This window comes from Eubalaena glacialis, chromosome X (genome assembly GCF_028564815.1).
Source record: "Eubalaena glacialis isolate mEubGla1 chromosome X, mEubGla1.1.hap2.+ XY, whole genome shotgun sequence".
Classification (NCBI taxonomy): domain Eukaryota; kingdom Metazoa; phylum Chordata; class Mammalia; order Artiodactyla; family Balaenidae; genus Eubalaena; species Eubalaena glacialis.
Window position 1 is genome coordinate 100806711 of NC_083736.1, and position 6884 is coordinate 100813594.

The following is a 6884-nucleotide window of genomic DNA, read 5'->3' on the forward strand; positions in this document are numbered from 1 at the left end:
GGCCTTAACTCACGGCCTCTAGGCATGGCTGTTCAGATCCTGTGGAATATATTGAGATACTTTCCTAGGAAACTTATGTCATTCTATGCCATATTTTTTTCCTCTACTGACCTATTCATAGGGGTTAAAGTTGGCTGTACATGTCTCTTTAGCCACTAGCACCCCTGCAGCTGTGACATCATGTGTGTCACCTTTTTTTTTTTTTAGTTATTTATTTTATTTATTTATTTTTGGCCGCGTTGGGTCTTCGTTGCTGCACGTGGGCTTTCTCTAGTTGCGGTGAGCAGGGGCTACTCTTCGTTGTGGTGTGAGGGCTTCTCATTGCGGTGGCTTCTCTTGTTGCAGCACATGGGCTTCAGTAGCCGTGGCACACGGACTCAGTAGTTGTGGCTCGCAGGCTCTAGAGCGCAGGCTCAGTAGTTGTGGCTCCTGGGCTTAGCTGCTCTGCGGCATGTGGGATCTTCCCAGACCAGGGCTCGAACCCGTGTCCCCTACATTGGCAGGCAGATTCTTAACCACTGCGCCACCAGGGAAGCCCATGAGTGTCACCTTTTAACCGAGGAGACCATGATATATGTCACAAGGTGCAAAACCTAGTTACTCTAACACACTTAATAGAGGCAATTGGCCCCTTGAGGCAGAGGGAGGATATTTCCCATGTGGACTCTCTGTGCTATAGGGGAGGCTTTTTGCATGTGTGTGTATAGAGGCAGGGGACTTCCTGTGGGCTCCAAGGGTGGTCTTGAGGTCTGGGAACCCTCAGGTCATATTTCTGTCCATGGTTTTATTTCTGCATCCATTAAGAAGAGATCTGAGTATGACCTAAGAATAGCTGTTCCTCAGCCCCTCACCAGGCATTGGCTCTGTGGGAGGTCTATAGCCAAGCACAAAAACTCTTTCCCAAGATGGAGTTTAGGAGACCTTGTGAGTATAAAATGGGAGCCCAAAGAAATGTGGGTCTCATATTAGAGGTTTTGGAGTTAGTCACCCAGGCTATGGGCTCTGTGGGTCATGAAGAAGATCCTTAAGTCCTCGAATAACTCCCCATTGAATTATGTCACCAGGCTCTATTTTTTGGGGTTAAGCATGTGCCTGTCTGTCTCTCTGTGTCTCTGTCTCTGTCTCTCTCTCTCTGTCTCTGTCTCTCTCTCTCGTGTTGGGGGAAATGTTCTTTAAAAAAAGTATAGCTAGAACAAGAAGGGAGTAAGTGGGAGTGCTGGAAGCTTGGGAGAGAGCCAGAAAATGTAAGTTTGGGCTGATGAGATCAAAACTACCAACTCTGGGAAGGGCTGGCTCAGAGCTTGTTTGCTTGCTCTCTGTACTCAGTGTGAGGGCTTAGGACAGGGAGCATCTATCAAACCCAAGGAAGCATAGAACCACAGATGCCCTTATATTTGTCTCTTCAGGATGAAGTTGAAAATTTGTTGAGCAGGAAACAGCTTGGTGCATAGAAAGAAGTAATTTGGGACTCCTCTTACAGAAGAAGAAAAGACCTGGGTAAGCTATGGGCTCCTGCTGGCCTGAACTGCAAGTATCTTCGGGCTTTTAGCACTGTGAAAGGGGGGAGCTCCTGGCAGGGGAGTGAGGGAAGGGAGTGGAGATCATATGTTGTTAATTAGAAAAGAAGGAATGAGAAGAATGCCACGCTTTAGCTTAAGCTCTCCTTGTAGGTTGATGACAAGCCACATATGAAGTTTAAGATGGGTATTTTTGAACTCATCCTTCTGCCCCACTGGAGCAGCTCCAGCTGTATGGTAAAGAAACAGATGTGGCAAAAGAACAGGATGTTTCAGGCTTTGGGTTTCGAAGGGCCAAATAGAAGTGGAGATCTGGTCCTTTGGTCTTCTGAACACTGAAGATTGAAGGGTTTGTGGCTCTCTGGGGCTGTATTTCTCAGCCTGAGTAAGGGCCCTGTTTTTTCAGGTGTGACTATAGGACAGGAAAAAAAAAAAAAGAGAGAGAAATCAGGTTGAGTAGGCCCTGTGAGGGGAGAATATGGGCTTTCTCAGGTACAAAGGCAGAGATAAGTGGCCATTCCTGGGTCTGCCAAGAATCCTCGGGTAGCTCACTGAAATTGTCACTCAAGATTCCCAAATGGAACAATCTGCAAGTCTCCAAACAGAGAGAAGGTATTTCCCTGTACTGAAGGCTGCTAGATTCCTAGATCTCCTCTGGATAGAAGGAAGAGGGAAGACGCTTGACTGGGTATGCCTTTGCCTGGGGAGAATATAAGGAATTTTAATGACTTCCTGTGTAAAGTCTTCAGGGGCCTTGTGTAGCCAGTATAAACAGGAGGCATTTCAGTTGATTGGATTTATGTTTCTGAAATCAGGAAACAGGCCAACATGGGCCTCTGTTTAACTCCGTTCCATGGGATTTTAAGTTGGAATGCAAGGAGATGCCGCCTCAGATTTCATCCTATAATCAGTGGCTACTCTGTCTACTTGGTTTTTATCTCAGCTACTTAAAAGTATGTATGTGTGCGGGTACGTATGTGTATATGTATATGTATTTACAAACTATCTATCAATCTGTATAGTTGCCTCCATTCTCAGGGAGGTTGGGGACTGTAAGAGGGTCTGGCTTCCATGGTTGGAATGACTGAGTCACAAAAGGATCTCCTTCAAGCCTGAGACAATATTTCTGTAAGGTGCAGGAATTGGACCAAATGGTCTTGCACATCCATTTCAGAAGAACCCTTGTGTAAGAAGCACAAAGGGCATTCAGGAGATTCTCTACTCCACTTGCTAGCCAAATCTCTAGAGTTTAGGCCACTTTATCTCACACTCATTTCTACCTTGTCTTGTGCAAAGAATTTGACACTTAAAGTTAGCTCTGGATTCCATGTCGGGCTTTGCCACCAGCTAGCTGTATAAACTAAACAATTCACTAAATAATGAATTGATTGATTGAATGCTTACTTACTACGTCAACCCTATGCTAAGTGCCTTACATAGATGATCACATTTCATCCTCACAATAACCCTAGGAGGTAGAAACTATTATTATCCTCAGTTGAGGGGGATATCGTTCCTCTGTTGAGAAAACTGAAGTTTAGCAATTAACTCAAGGTCAATAGCTAATCAGTGGAAAGTCCAAATTGGAATCCAGAACTATCTCCAAAGCCGATGCTCCTGAATACTATGGTAGACTTCTTCCACCCCCATACACACTGTACTCTTTGTGTCCTGGGTCCTTGTAAAATAGGAATAATACCTTGATTAATACCTTGTCTGTCTTTTTACAAGGATGTTTCCAGGATAAAATGAGAGGTTAGCTCTTCCATTCCATGAACATTTATTGAGTGCTATGGGTGAGGCATTGTTCTAGGGTTTGGGTATTCAAAAGTAAATAAGATGGGGTTCCTTCCCTCCAGGAGATTATTATCTGATACGAAACTGCCTTGAAAAACATAAAGCATTATACAAGTGCCAGTTTCCTATGGTATAGTTTTATTGCATGTACAGCGAAGGGAAACTAATAGCCATAGGTACAGAACAAGCTAGGGTAAAAATCCCACATGGCTTTCAGCTGCTCCCTACAAAACTTGGCAACTAGCTGTTGCCAATCCCCATTGAGAACGAAAGGAGAGGAAACAGGCAATAATTTGAAATATGACCATAATGTAATTTGACTGCTGCTTTTTCACAAGCATATTAAGATGTGCACATCCAAAAGAGTGGTGTTCCCTTCAGACTAGCACCTTGGGAGGCTAAATCCCTGTACATTTAGTGCAATGATGTTGCCATTGCTCAAAACGTTTTTTGGAACTCCTCTTTATTAATTGAGTTCAGAGCCTGCGGCACATTCTTTTGAATATCCTCAGTGGTGATAAATCTTTGTCCTTTGAGGGTGGATTTGATTTTAGCGAACAGCCAAAAGTCACACAGGGCCAAGTCTAGAGAATAAGGTGGGTGATCAAGCTCAGTGATAGAGTTTTTAATTAAAAAACAACCCACTCCCTCTCTTCGCCATTCCTCTCCCCAACTTACTTCATTCTACCTGCCCCTCTCTCCCTCTCTCCTGCCCTTCCTTCCAAGTATAACTGTGAACCGTTAAGACCATTTTTCTTGCGTGGTTCATAACCTAGTGCAAACAGAGATTAAATGACTTCTGCCAAGGTCACAAGTTTAGGTAAGAAGTGAGCTAGGACTAAACCCTATGTCTCCTGCAAATCATAGCATGAAAAACTTCAGCTAACAGAAAAACTTGATGATGACAAAGGGGTCTAATTAATGGAAATGGATGAGCACAGGACCATAGGCTCTCCATTGCTAAAGGTCTTTCCAAATCCCTCACAGAGAACATAAATATAATGCTGCTTGATGGCAGCAGGAATGCCCTGTGATTTGGTGCTTCTCTTCATGCAAATCCAACTGGGGATAAGCCAACATCTCTGAAAACTGACTTTCCAAATAAGGTATAATTAGAAGGAGGTAAGAACTCTCTACTTCCTTATCCACTCTGGAAACAAAACAACAACAAGAAGACTAGAAAATCCAGGGCTGTCCCCGAGTAGGATTGTAAGGCAGGATAATATGCATCCTTGGCAACCACTTTTCCAAATCTGTACCCTTCCCCCATCACTTTCTCCCTATTTCTCTATCCTCCAGTTAGGGAGAAGTATGTCTGATTAGTGCATTCACGCAAAGGGGTTACACAGATCATCTGTGTTTTAGAAAATGACATTGGAGCTGTGAATATCCCAAAGGAAGGGAGACCAGACTAAGCAGAGGCTCTTGATGCATCAATGAGGGGATACTTTTAGGCAAGGCAAGGGTATGCCAAATCACCCCAGTGAAACAATATCCACTACTCCTGTGCATGAAGTTATCCCTGGAGTGAGCTTTCTCATAGGCTGCTTTCCCTCAAGTGTTGGCCACTGCCTAAAGAGCTGGACTTTGAATCACAGAATTTCAGAGCTGCCGAAGCCCTTAGAGTAGAGGCTGTTCCCTCATTTTGAAAACTGGGGCCCAGGGTAGATGGGAAAAAAGAAGCAGGGGGAAGAGTAGCCTGCTCCCAGATCACACAAGGAATTCATGGCTCCGCTGGGGCTAGAGCCCAGGTCCCTAGCTTCCCACCACACCAGAGGTCTCTTCAGTAAACGCCTGACCTTTCCCGGGCCTCCTCTGGCCAGCAGTTGTTGGCAGAAATGCCCAGCTTCTCACCCTGAAGGCTTTTTGAAGTAGATCACGGTTCCCATGCTAGCTTCCTCTTGCTATTGATACAAGAAGCTCTTGTGTTTCTCAGGGGAGGAGGGAGTGAGAGAAACGTCAGAATCCTGTGCCCTTTCCAGAGGCGCAACAGCTTCTCTCTTTTGAGGACAAGCAATCCCCTTGGGAACCCAGGTGCCTTGCTTTTGAGCCCAGGCAGACAGCATCCCTTCCTCAGCACCGTGAGTTTGTATTTGCTGTTGAATCCCCAAGCTGAACTATTGGAGAAAGTATTCCACCAGTTATGTTTCCATGGGGCCCAGAGCACATGGTCTTGATTAGAACGAGCAAGAGCACAGCAGATTTCCCCCTGTGATGGTCTGAAAGCAACTTGAAATCCATCCAATGTTGTTTGAGCAGCCAATGCCTGGCTTCCAGCTGCTGCTTGGTGAGTTTTCCAAGCTCAAGGAGATGATACCTGGAGGGGTAGCTGGAGGTGCTGAAGGCCAAGCTAGGGAGGAAGAGAACCACAGGAGGACTGCGGTTAGAAGAGTTCTAGGTTATGGCTCCCCCCCACCCCTCTGTCCCAGCTCCAAACCCCAATACACCCAGGCAGAGCTGATCACCAACCCGTCGCAGTATGGGGCTCGATGGTGAGTCTCACTGGATACTAGGTCAATTCCCACGTCCTATACAAAGTCTTCCCAAGCTCTTCTAGCTCAGCCGGAAGCTTCCATGCCCTCTCGGCTCTTTCAGCAAGAAGGAGGTTACTGGCAATTCTCTCTCCACCACTATATCCAGTTTTTCAGTCTCCAGTGAGTATGTTAGCCTCTTCCTTCTCAGCTCTGCTGTGAGATTCCTGAGCTCAGAACCTGTCTCCTCCTTCTTTGCACAACCCATAGTGCCTCCCTCAGTGAAGGCGCCACAAGTGATTGACCGCAGAGGAGAGTCTGGACAGGGCACAGAAGCACGAACAGCCCTCTCAGCTTTTGCTGACCTTTTCCATCCAGGTTGCCACTCTGACCTGCACAGCTATGCTGGCCAGGAAGAACTGGAGGAGAGGCCAGCCTCTGCAGGAGCCACCAGACAGAAGGCAGGCGGAGGACAGGTGCGTGCTTTAGTGGGATGTGACAGTGAGGCCAAGCAAGTTGGGCACAGGGCATGGAGAACATTAAGAAGAGGAGCCTAATAGCCCTATTTTTATCTAGGGATGACCTTGCCCAGAGGAACATCTGTGGGAGAGGAGAAGACTCTAACTTCCTTAATCCTGATGTTTGCTATTCCAGATATGAGCCCTATAGCTCTTATTTGGGTACCTCTGGGAGGCCAAGCTTTGCTTCCGTGGCTGTTTATGTGTGTGTGTATGGGAGGGGTGCTAGGGAGAGGAGGTTAGAAAAACCCAGAACCTTGTGGATGTGTGGATGTGTGTGCATGTGTCTATATATTTGCACTTTCCTTTATTTTTCACACTGTGTCCCAGCTTGGATGCTGCTAGACAAACTAATGCTTCTGTCACCCCTCCTCTGAAATGTCACTAACAGGTCCCAATCCACACAGCTTCCACCACCAATAAGATGGCATGAGAATAATAGTTGACTGCCACATGCTAAGTGGAAACACGTGGCCTATCATTCAAACAAGGATCCATATTTCCTCTAAGGTGCAGAGCATTAATAGAAAGTGCAGAGAACTGAAAATAACCCCTCTACAGACAAGCTGGAGAAAGAAGCT